This window comes from Lathamus discolor, chromosome 8 (genome assembly GCF_037157495.1).
Source record: "Lathamus discolor isolate bLatDis1 chromosome 8, bLatDis1.hap1, whole genome shotgun sequence".
Classification (NCBI taxonomy): domain Eukaryota; kingdom Metazoa; phylum Chordata; class Aves; order Psittaciformes; family Psittacidae; genus Lathamus; species Lathamus discolor.
Genome location: NC_088891.1, coordinates 19,602,862 through 19,615,859, shown reverse-complemented (window position 1 = coordinate 19,615,859; position 12,998 = coordinate 19,602,862). Strand labels below are relative to the sequence as shown.

At 42.4% G+C, this 12,998-nt stretch overlaps 1 protein-coding gene across 3 annotated transcripts in view; it reads left to right on the top strand.

Annotated features, from left to right (window-relative positions):
• Positions 1-12,998, top strand: part of PEAK1 (pseudopodium enriched atypical kinase 1) — a 113,874-nt gene that overhangs the window by 54,009 nt on the left and 46,867 nt on the right. For all 3 annotated transcript variants that reach the window (XM_065688073.1, XM_065688071.1, XM_065688072.1), the window contains exon 3: positions 2,102-2,190. The gene's annotated coding sequence lies outside the window, so the exon portion shown is untranslated. The remainder of the gene's footprint in view (positions 1-2,101; positions 2,191-12,998) is intronic.

Here is a 12,998-nt window from a genome sequence, read left to right as displayed (position 1 = left end):
ACTGCGGTTCATCACAAGCAGGAGGGATGTGTTAGCAGCAGGTTTGCCTCCCAAACATTTCAGACGACTTGAGCACTCTCTCTGCCATCCTTTTTTGTAATAGCTTTGGAGTTTGTGCAGTGGCACTCACATCAGTACTTTTGGCACAGTGCTGTTTGGTTATTCAACATCCCTATAAAGGTTACTTAGGAAGACACACAAACCTGCAGATTTAAAGGCAGCATGCTGTGAGGAATGAAGGTGTGTTACTACAGTAATGCCTATCAGAACATTTTTGGGTTTATTTTATCATGTCAGTGTTGTGGCTTCAGTGTATGTAAGTTTAGGGCTTAAACTGAGTGAATTTACAGGCATTAAATTATACATATAGTACAATTTATTAAATATAATTGTAATGCAACTATAATGTAATATAAATATATTAAATTAGAATATAAATTATAATTATATTACTGTGCCTTTTTAATGGAAAAACACGCTTCTTCTGCAGCTAATGAAAGATAGCACCAAGCTCACTGAAGGAAAATTCATCCTGTCTTACTGTATGCCTGTGTTACTGATTTGCAAGACTTGAGCTGGTAATATCCATTAAGTTTGATTTTAGTGATGGATATAAAAATTAACCTTGAATATCTGCATGGTGGTGACATACTTGAGTGTTGCATCAGTCAGTATTTGGTTAATTATCCAAGTATCCCTGCAAAAAGAGCAGGCTCCAGCTGGCTGTAATTAGGGCTGAATTGTTCCATGCCTTCAAGACAATTTTTACATTCATGGGATCTGCAGCTTTCTGTTGTCCTCATTTCCTGTAACATAAAAGTACTTGTAGCTCAAAGAATTAAAGGGGGGCAAATGGGGAGAGAAGCTCTGCGGATAAATCTTGCTAACATCCTTAGAGGTCTGAGTGAGAAATATGCATCACAAGTTTAATAAACAATAAAAAGGAAAAAGGCAAAGAAAAAAGGGAAAAATCTACCAGGGGTCCTAGCCAAAAAGTGCTGTTTCACTTGATGAGAAGAAAAGGTGGATCTTTAGAAAGCACAGTGGGTTCTATAAAAGCTCAAATCTGTGCTCTGTAAATCTTGGTCTTAATGAGAGACCACCAGGCTGCGTAGGAAGAAACTTGGATAGCAAATCAGGAAGGCATGTGACATAAAACAGTCAATGGAGATTCAGTAATTCAGTAGCCATGGGATACAGCACTAACAGTGAGATATATCACATCCAATTTGTTGAAGTAAGTCTCCCCTTTTTGTCCTTGTGCTGTGGAATTACTGGCACTGCAGTACTGGTATTCGCTCTTACAGATGTCCTAGCTGCAGGAGATGCCCCTCAGCACGCTTTCTGTCTTCAGTGCTGGGGTCATCATGAGCTGTAATCTGTGCAGCCTCTGTTGTCAGCCTTTATTTTAACCCATGATCAAGACTAGCAAGTTCTCAAATTATTACTCTTTTGGGGGAAGAAATAGCCTTTTGTTTAGTTTGCATGTAAAATTGCACATTGGTATTTCAGCGGTATCTAATGGGGAAGGTACATGCCAGGAACTGTGGAAAAAAGAAAGTGGTGGTGGGGTGCAAGTAACATGATTAAGAGCATCTGTAAATAGGTAGTTCCAGTCCATAGCCGAGTATCTTGAGATCAGGTGAAACAAGGTGGTCATGTCTGTGATTTACCTGAGCCACTCACAGTTCCCAAGAAGAACATTTGGCCCTAGGGAATCTGTTGGACAGAAGGGTGGTGCTCCCCCTTGCAGGGAGGTTGTGCCACGTTGCTCCAGCAATCTGAAATGCGTGAAGTGTTCCTCTGACAGCTTGAGCAGAATGGAAGCTTTTATGCAGCATGGTGAGGTCAGTCAACGTGAGCCCAAGAGCTTCAGAACAGTACTTGTCTGTAGGCCGTGCTGCTTCTCTTCTGCTGAATCTCTGCTGACCACTTCTTGGGGTGCAGAGGGCAACATTGCTCCAGCAGCGACCTCACTGCTGCTCCGAACCATGCAGCAGTGTCCCCTCTGTGGCTGAATGTTGAGTGCCTATTGCGTATCATCATGAACCCTTTCAACTTGCTGACCTGACTGAAAAAGCCTCTTCCTCCCTATCCACAGGTTGATTTGCTGCAGTTTGAAAGCCAAGTCTGTTCAGACGTGTCAGAACAGCAGAGCCGGCTCAAGAGAAGTGGTGAGGGTACATGAAGGTGAGCATCTTTAAGGTTACTAATGTCTTATCAGCATAATGGCCTAAAGGAAGTTAATGAAGCCAGCAGTTGATAGGGAAAGGTGTACAAGTTAAATTCCTTCTTCTTTATTAAATGCAAATTAAATCTTTCATAGGCAGTAATAGTTGTATGAGTCTTTTACTTACTGCCTTCATATCTATCTGTATTTTCTGATTTAGATCTATTGTCTAAATAGATCTAGGCAGCTCCACCAGTGGCTGTGCAGGTATCTGAGCTGCATTTAGAAAATGGCTTTGCAGTGGAGTCATATAATTGTTATTACTCCATTTTCTGCACATGAGCAATCATTCTCCACTGCCATGGCATTGTTCACTCCACAAACATAGGTAATGAGTGCATAAGAGCACTTGCAGTGTTGCAGGTCTGAAGCGTACAAAATACACACAGGAAAATCAATTTTATTGTGTGTGCTGAATTAAACTTTTTTTATATGCTTCTGTGTGTTTGGTTACATTATTAATAGAGAATTAATATATTTCGTGCTATTTAGACAAGAATGTTTTACTTACTGAGCTGCTGCTGGGAAAGCTTATATTCTCTAAGCATAGAATTTAGAGTCATAGATTCTGTTTATTAACTGAAAATAAGTTTCTTAATCCTCAGTATCTAGATAACTTCCTTGAAACTTTACTGTGACAATTATGGCAAAAGAGCTGAACAGATAAGTGACCGATAGCCGTATCTGTACATACTTAACAGTTTCAGCTCTAGCCATACCCTAGTGAATCCCTCATACATGGTTTGATGTTAATTAAATCAGCCTAGTAACTCGCAGCAAGCAAAGGCAATTGATGAACTTCCCTTTCCCCCATTATGGAATCATAGAATCGCTTAGGTTGGACAAGGCCTTTAAGATCATAGAGTCCAAGCATTAACCCAGTACTGCTAAGTCCACCACTAAACGACATCCCTAAGCACCACATCCGCCCAGGCACACACTGGCTCATGTTCAGCTGTCTGTCAACCAACACCCCCAGGTCCCTTTCTGCTGAGCAGCTTTCCAGCCACTCTTCCCAAGCCTGGAGCATTGCATGGGGTTGTTGTGGCCCAAGTGCAGGACCTGGCCCTTTGTCTTGTTGAACTGTATACAATTGGCCTTGGCCTATGGATCCAGCCTGTCCAGATCCCTCTGCAGAGCCTTTGACCCTTCAGCAGATCAGCACTCCCACCCAGCTTGGTGTCTGCAGGCTTAGCGCAGGTGCACTTAACCCCCTTGTCCTGATCATTCCCACAGGACAACTGATCTCCTTCCCTTTCTTCAGTTTTGGTTTCCAGCAGGGGAATTTGCTGCAGGGTCCCATAAGCACCAGTATTGGAGGCAGGGCTGCGTGGTCACTTGCAACATCAAACACAAACTATGGGACGAGGGCAGGTTTCACTGCGCTTATAGATGACATCACCACAGTTGCCATTTCACGCGTTTATGTTTCAGTGGTTTCCAGCAATGTAACAACTACGTGTTTCCCAAGCACATTAAAAGAGAATTGAAATGTTAAAGGTAAAACTCACAACAAAATCCAGGAGCTCTTCAAAACCTCCTCAGCTCTACATTGTGGTCCCTGAGGTCATTAATCCTGCCATGATCCTGCACTCTCAACTGCCTCACCTCATGCAGAAGTTTAAGCATGTATCTCACAGTTCATGTTAGAAAGATCTATGGAACTTCCAGCATGAGCGATAATGCTTCATAATCGTTCAGAGTTGAGTATTGACTGCAGTAACCACTAACCTCCTTCTGCAGTGGTGTGGCCCAAAAGGAATGGCTTTCGTGTTGAAACATGAGTGGAGTACACTGTAATGTTTAATGCATCATTTTAACAGTACTCTCAAAAAGCCGACTATCTTGGTGTGTTATTATCTCACACTCTGCAGTAGTTGTTTCTTATTTAAATGTCCCATCTCACTTGAGATTTAATGTAATTAGAACCAGCCTGTGGAAAAATCTTTTTCTATTATGCCTTAGTTATTGTTCCAGTCAAGATGGTAAAGGAAATCTAACAGGGTATAATGAAAATGATACAGCCATTTGCAAGAGGCACTTTTCCTGAGGGAAGTAAAAGGCAGCACCACTTTTCATTTAGCTTTGTATTTCTAAACATGGTATATGTCTGGAATGATTCCACTGAGACTTGCCAGTACACCTGAGAGCAGAGTCAGGTACACCTGATAGCAGCCTGACCTGATGATACTAGAGGGAACCAAAAGTAGCACAGCAATAAGCCTCTTGCACTATTAATGTTGCTTTACAGCCAATATTGAGCCAAAACTAGGTCTACTTGCCCACTGAGGTATGTGTGAAGGAACTGGGTCTACCTTAATAAGCATCTCTTTGTTTCCTCTAGCTGTAACATCTTCAGTGGGGAGGTATGTCCAGAATGTAGTATCTGAAGATATGCTGCAAAGCAAGTCATACCCAAAGCTATAGGGTAATGTGTTTCCCAGACAAGAAGCAATGTTCCTGGTACAAAAGGGTAGGTAAAAGGATGTCAAAGGCAGAGAGTCCATTATCTTGGTCTGGCTTGGAGTCAGGATCCCAGCAAGGCGCAAGGTGTGAGCTGGCCCCTCACCGCTGTCTATGCCTGTGTGATTTCTGCGGGTTCAGATACCACTACTCTACATCTTTCAGCTTTTATATTGGAGTTAAAATTTTATGTCAAAGCTGGTTGGCAATCTTTTCTCTTTTGTGCAGAAGCCACTTGTGAAAAGGCTTTTGTATTGTCAGTATGTTTATAGTCATCTACATTAATTTACACTAGTATTGATAAACTTGAACTCAGAGCGGCTTAATCAAGAGGCTGCATGCCCTGGAGCACAGTTAGAAACACAGTCCTTTCAGGGGGCGATGGTAGGATTTTCAGCCCCGCTATTTCAGCTCACCATGGCTGTGTATGGATGGAATGAGCTCACAAAGCAGCCGTGTTTATCTGGTGCTGTTGACGTTCATCTCTGACAGCGGGGACTTGAAAATGCAGAGGAGTACAGGCAGCTAAGTCTGTCTTCAAACAAACGTCAGAAGCAACAGATTGATCTTGGCTTTCAAAGCTAACGGCATAGAAATTCCAGTGATCAAAAAGGCAGGAGTTTGGGACCTGCAAACTATTGTTTTCAATATATATATATATCAAATATATAATATTATATTCAATATATATATAAAGATGTAATTATATAATATATATATATAGTTTGAAACTATTTTTTCAGCTCCAACTTAAAATATTAAAACTGTACCTGAAAAGATTCATTGATTTGTACGTTTCTGGGGTTGCTGCTGTCTGGTCTGTCAAGCACTTGTGCACAAGTTTGTTTTCTCTGTTGCCTTGGACTCTTTGGAACCGAGGAAGCAGTCATTCCTTCCTCTCCCCTTCCCCCCATGCCTTTTTTATGAAGAAATGATTAAATGCTTTGAGTACAAATGCACATGAATATTTATAAGAACTTTTATAACATTTAGTAAGGCAATGCTTCATGGCTGTCTCTTTCTGAATGCACATAATAAAGTATCCATAATTTCTTTGAAGTTGCACTTGCTCTGTACTAATTTGATCACAGATTGGTAGGAACTGGAGGCTCCTCGGGGCTGCAGGGCAGCAGTTGTTGGTGCTGGCAAAACACAGCTCCTTCCTGTGTTCCCTCCTTTTCTCTTAAATGCCTGTGGTTTAACATGAAATAAGAATACGTTTTTCATGCATCATTTACAGTTAAGTTGCAGAAAATTGCCAGGTAGCAATCTCGTAACCTGCATTGAATGAATACCTGACTCTCCTCGCATTTATACTTCAGCCCTGGAAGAAACAGCTTTAAGTGTTTTCTGCTTGAAACACTAACACCGCAGAACAATTGAAGGGCCCTGGAGCACACTCTGCAAACCACTTGGAGGATCCTCCTGTTAATGCAAAAACTGTTTTAGTCTCCGCTTGTTCCTCTGCGTATTGTCTCTTGGTAACAGTGCATCCTGTGAATACTGACGAGTGTGTGTAATGCCTCAGAGTCTAAGGCACCCATTTCTAAACAGCAAATGGAAACTCGGAGCTGTTAATCGCAGTATTTATCCCCTCGACATCCTTAAAGCATTTAGATCAGATTAAGAAGATAAGCAGTCTGATGACAGGAGAAAGAAGAAAGACTTTAGGCAAAAGGGAGTGGAGGATAAAGCTGGATTTGTCAAAGCTGAAGATTGTTTTAGAACTGGGTTTGGAAATTCCTTGCTCATAATATTATGTATTATAACTCCTCCCCTCCTCCTCTGTGAAGTAAAGAAATTGCCATAAATTGCGTATGCTCATGTCCACAAAGTTACTCTATTAACTGCAGGTTTACAGTGGCTATTTAAAAGCTGGGTGCTATTTTCTGTATTGGAAGTTATTTATTGGAACTTTACCTGATGCGTAGGCCTGTATGGACACAATACTACACCAACAGGAACCTCCTTCAGCTGCTCACACCAGCCAAAGCACTGCAGCAACCTGCCCTGGCTGCTTCCCTTCACCATGGACATTGCTTTGAACATTCCAAATGGTGTGGTGGTGCAGTGCTCCCAGTGTAAGTACTGGTGCAGCAGACCCACTGTGAAGGCAGCAGTGGGAATCGCTTCTAAAACCACTGCTGTGGGCAAAGCCATCTCATCTCCTATGGAGTCAGCTACAGGTTGTACCCAGGAGCGTCTGGCTGGGTTTTAGAGTGTCGTTGCAAGCTGTGTGCTGATAGACTGGATTCTATGGAGATGTCTTAAATGTTCCGTAGGTTTACAGCTTTCTCTGGGATAATTCCTCTGCATGAATTTTCCCTGGGATTCATTACTAGTATTGTGGTTTTTTTCTGTTGTCTTCTATCTGGTCACGATACATCTTATGTAGATCTCAGCCTGAAGGTCTCAGAAGTACACCAACATTGAAATGTCTTCCTTTTTTGTGTGTTTATAAATATGTGTAATATACACTTCTCTGCCACTAAGATGTGCAAGCTCCACTGGTGTATTCTTAAAGGTGGCACTATTTATGTGACTTTAACCTCTACAAAACTACTATATTTGACTTTCAGATAGTGATGTGTATCTTTTCAGAATCACTTTCATGACTGGAAAAGGAGAACTGAAAGAGACAGCATCAACAAGCAGGTTTCATTTCCATTGCAGCTGCATACTTGCAGCATTACCTTTATCCCTCTCTGAGCTATGCAAATCTTTGAAGGCAGGCACCTGATGAACATGAAACATTACCTTGGAACATGTAAGATTTGCAGCTTGGTTACTGCTGTGAGAAAAGCTTGTACTCCCCTGTGATCTGAGTGTGTTTAGCAGCAATAGTAATGCTGAACCTTGGTGTAACAATCCAGTGTTTGCAGCTACCAGAAAACAAAGGTTTTATTTGTTTCTAACTTATCAAATCCACTCAAACAGCTTAAAAAGAATACAAACCTTGGACAATAATAACTGCAAGAGATTTTGGGTCACATTCTTCATGGAGAAGATTAAAATTGGACTTAGAAAAAGAGCGTTTGACAGCTCTTCCTCACTTCTTTACACTTTACTTTCAGAGTGTAAAAGCAAAGTGTGCACCAGGAAATGAAGAGGCAAACCAAGCAGTAAGGGTGGAGGGACCGTTTGAGACTCTTGTTTGTCTGCAGATCCTGCTCTATTAAGAGTTCACAGAGATTTGAGGCAGAATTAACTGTATTCCTTTTACAGAGCCTCAAACTGCGCCTTCCATCACACCCTGTGAAATAAAACCCTTTCCTCAAGCAGTGAACTTGCTGCTAGAGCTTCATATCTTACAACTGGTTAATGCAGAAGGGCCCATTGCTGAAAGGGAAGGCACTGGCAGTGTGAGGAATTTGCTTTTTCCTTTCCTTAGCCCATCACTGCGGACATTAAAGATGATGTTGCGTGCTTTCACAAGCAGCCATCTCATTATCTCTGTGAAGTCTGTCTTCTGCTCTTTTCCTTTCCAGTTCTTTCTCCAACTTTTAGCATGTCATTAAAAGAGTACAGTGGCTGAAGAGTGAAAACTGAATCTTCCCAAATGCTGCTCCTTGTAAAATGTAATCCATCGCCCACACATCCCAAGGCAGTGATTGAAGATCTTGTCTAATTTGTCTTACTTGAGATTTAAGCAAAATCATCTGCTGAGTGTTTCAGCCTATCTCTGTGCATTACAATTCAGCCAGCCTTCTCTGAAAAGAGAAATGTGGAAATAAGCCGTGGTTAATGTACCAGTCTTTTATGTCTGGCGAACAAATTTAACATAGGACGTGAGAGATACAGGCCTGCAGTCTATCTTCTGACTACACAATGCTAATTAGCATTACGAACCCATCCTTTCGTTAATCATGTTGAATAACCGCCGACTTGGAAGGGTTCTGTGCTGGAGCAGCAGTGCAGGAGGTTGGTACTGAGCTGCACTTGGCAAAGTGCACTGGGGTTGGCAGCAGAGGGGCAGTCGGGAGCAGAAGCACCGCTGTGATGCTGCATCCTGGCACCTGCAGGTTGAAGAGAGCTAGGGTCTAACACAGCGGGGGACCATAGGGCAGCATCTTGCTTTGGCAGAGCCAGAGGTGAAGGTATATGAGAGGTTATATGAAGCTGCTCTTTATAACCAGCCTGTTCTGAGAAATGCCCTTAGTTTCTGTGTGTCCTTCCACATATCTCCCCAGTCTTCCTGTTCCTTCAATGCCATATGACAGTAAGGAAATTATTTTGCTCTCTGCAGAAAAAAAGGAGAAAAAATACTTTTATGTAGCAAAGCCTTTGGTATTAATATGAATTTTGAAAACCTGCACAGTGCAGAGCAAATATGCTTCAGTTTCCCAGTGTATTTGTATGAAGCAGCAGAGGGGCCAAGCCCTGCAAGTGCATTCAGACTTGATAAGCAGCTGATAAATCTCCTACTATTGACTTTCATGATTTCTTTTTTTACATGCTGCATTGTAGCATCCAAGCACGGTTCTGCTGCCTTTATTGAGCTTGACATACAGCAATTTCTATGAAAATTAAAGCTTTGGGATCACTGTTAACATCCTTGCCTTCAACAAAAGGCTTTTTAGAGCATCTGACTTAAAAAAGCTGACAAGTGATTGTTACATGAGAAATGATTTGAGTAGGAGTAACCTAAAACAGCCCTAGGAGGTGGCGTGAGGAGGATTCATTTTCTGGTGATGCCAAAAAACATTTCTGAAAATCTCTGTGGAAATCTGGAAAATTAAACCTTGCATTTTTAATGCAAATTACTCAGAGTGGGTTTTTCTGTGGAATATCTGCCCAGTGCTATTGCAAACCAAGAGCTTTGCTTTTGAAAATAACTTTACAATAAGGCCCGTTTGATGCATTTACAAAACCATGTGTCCTTCCTCAGGCCTGTGTATACCTTCTTTCCAGATGCTGAGCTTTAATGAGCTGTGAACAGGTATCTCTTCATTAACAAGTATAGAAAAGACTCAATGAACTTTTAAATACAGCATGTTTTAATTTCACTCTTGATATGATATCAAGAAACCGCAATGGTGACAATGCAGTGTATGTTATGTGGATTAGGCCTGCCTATAGGTGGTAGGTCTGAAACTGACTGTAAGCAGGAGGTTGTTACTGAGGTAGCATGGAATGCTGCAGGTTAATCTTTGCCTAAGATTAGTCAGGGTTTTTTCAGGAGTCGTCTGAAGGGAAATGCAAATAGAGCGAGCAGGAAGTCTGCAAGCAGAGGTGCTCACTGATTGCACTGAACAAAGGCTTGAGCAAATAACTTGTATTTATTATGGGCAATGGTAAAGTGGGAATAAAGAGTTTAGGCCAGGCTTGCCTGACTCCACTGAGAGAAGTGAAGACCCTCAGAAGCTTGTGCAAGTCATGACCACCCTGTTAGCGTGAGTTCAGGACTGAAATGGAGAGTGCCTGGACTCCACACGAAGACGAATCGCTTTCAAGAGTAGGAAGGGGTTGTTTCCATTGTGTTTGTCGCTGGTATGAAGCTCCAGGACTGCCGTGTTGTCTTTTGGACAGCAACAGTCCAAGGGTGCTAGTAACAGTTCTTAAGAGTCACCAGTCATTAAAGGTGTGAGCAGCTTGTGTTACAGACAAGACCAAAAGGTCAATTTTCCCTTTTTATTAGAAAAGGCAAAGTAGAACCAGTAGTACTACTGAAGTATGGGGTCAGGGGTAACACTGTGTTGCATAAACGAGTAATGAGTAACACTGTGTTGCGTGGCTGCTGTAATTACCATCGCAGTTCATGATTTCACTAACAGTTGGGATCCCATGTACTGTTTAAATATCCATAACAGATGCCATTATGTGTTATTAAGCTGAGTTTGAGCCCATAACTTTGATGTCTGCTGTACAGATTTTCTTTTCCTGTACAAATTGCAAGATTAAGTACTACAGTGAGCATTTAGTCTCTTCTGTGGACCATACTTGGGAGTCCTGGTACATACATCACCTTCTTGTGCATAGTGTTGATGAAGCAGTATCGGGGAAGCACGTTTTAGATTCCTGAGCAGTTTTCCCCATTTGATGGAGTATCAATATTGTCTCTGGCCTGTCTATAAAGACTGAGCTCAGGACGTCAGCAGGGAGCCATGGGAAGGGTATTGCTGCTGCCTTGCAACTTGTTCCTTACATGGATATGGGGGAGTAGGTCTTGGTCTCTCCATTTCTCTTAGACTAGTTCTTATCACTGTTTAGTTCAGTTCAAATGGCAATGTGTTGCATACAGCAGGAAAAAAACCTCGCTCCAGACCCTCCACGAGGCAGGCCATAGCAGCCCTTTGTATTTTATTCAGGTTGGTAGTGACAGAACGCAATTGCCCAATTGTGAAGTCCATTCCTGTACAGTGATGGAGTCGTAGCAGACCTGTGTGCTAATAAAGTACATTGTCATAAAAGCCTGGTTGGAAAAGTAAAGAATTCCAATGGGTGTGATTGTGCTTCTACCTTCAGGTCCCTGTAGATTGAGTCATTTTAGTGGTCCAAGACTAGAAAATTCACACTCTCTTTTTTCTGGAGAGAAAAAGCTTTGCACGTCAGGATTCTATTGAGCGCAAGTAGCAAAATGCGTGTTTGTCAGTCAGCTCCTGTAAGGAAAGCATGTCTGTGAAAAACAGCTAAAGGAAAAGAATTCAGGAGTGCTGCTCCTGCAAACACGTCTGTTGCTTTCCTTTCCTTTCCTAGAGCTTGCTCATAGTGCAACAGCAGTGTTGGTTCATACTGTGTCCTGACGTGTAAGGTTGCAAGCTTGTGATATTCAAGTGTAATCAGCGCTCTGTTAATGAGTACGTGAGTGCTCTGACAGCGTGGCTCTTGTCTCTGTAGGTGGGGGGAACAGCTTTGAGGGCACCATGGGCTCACAGGGGTGCTGTGAGCAGAAGGGACTGGGGGAGTGGGGGGACGTGTGCCAGGCCCTACTTTGGGTTGCTCTAAAAGCCACCTCTGGCTTTTAAGGGGCTGGATACTCTTGCTGCCCACAAAGCACATTGATCCTTAGGGGAGGTGTTGCCTGCAAGAAGTCAGCTTTCTCAGAAGCAGTAGGCGATTCCTTCTTCCCTTTCCTTGTCTCACAGCACTGGGTAAGAATTACAGTGGTTTATGTAGTTGATGAGTTTCAACATCTCTCTTTGAAAAGGAAGGTGGTTTCTTCGCTCATGAAGTAAAGTGAGCAAATTCCTTCGCTGCAAAAACCAGTCACTGAATGTAAAGATAAAATCCGATTCAGATTTTCTGTTACGTTTCCTTTTGGATTCCAACACAGTGTGGTGTGGTGGAAAGCTGTGCAGGGTAACGCATAGAGAAAGTGCAGAGAGCACAGTCCCGGTGTCCTGGGGTGCGTTATCCTAAAAGATGGTCAGGCGCAGTGCTTACTGATCAGAATAAGTAACAAGCCAGTTCTTGCTTATCATGAATGCTACAAGCACCCAATTTCAGTACCTGCCACCTCCTTTAATGACTTTCACCTATGATGATGCTTTTTACCTAACACTTTCTCGTCAGTGGTGGCTTCCCATGTTATGGGGATGGATTCTAGGCAGTGTCTAAGGACTTTCTGTCTAAGAATATGTATTGTAAAGCATTGTTGTTGTTTGCTTTTGAACTTCAACACTAGTAAAACGTAATAGCATGAACTTTCTGCCTTCCAGCTCATTGCTCATCTCACTGCTGTGGTCTGTGACTGCAGTAAAGCGGCTTATTGGGATGAATTAATGACATGCTAATTAGAAAAGTGGCCTGAGTGAGAATAAGCTGCATGAACCAGCTTTGATGGCCAAAGAATTACCTGTAGCCAGTTTCTCAAGATTATCAGAGAGATCTTCCAATTAGAATGTCTGTCTTTGATCATAGATGCAAGGCACAAGGCAAAATGACTGCACTGGCTGGAAGGCAGTGGGAGGAGGTGGTTGCTGTGGAACAGGAAACTGAAGGAGTTTTTAAAGAGATTCAAGCCCTTTCCAGGCACTTGCTCCACCCAGAAGCAAATGAGATACCAGCATGTGGCTCATTTTCCTTTGTATTTCCCACCATAAGCTAGTAACATATGCATCTTCAACAGTTAAATTGGTTAGGGTAGTTGTAGAAAAACCCCTTTGTCATCTTCTCCTGATTTTTCTATCCTGTAGCATGACAATATCCAAACAGCTCTCATCTTTTGTAAGGCTTCCATCTGGCTTCCTCACCTCTGCAGTTACCACCACCTTATGCATCGCTGTGGATGTGCGTGGATCATTGCAAGATGTGCTAGCATAGGGGACAGTCAGTTGGCCCAAGCAGTTCATAGCCGAAGATCCCA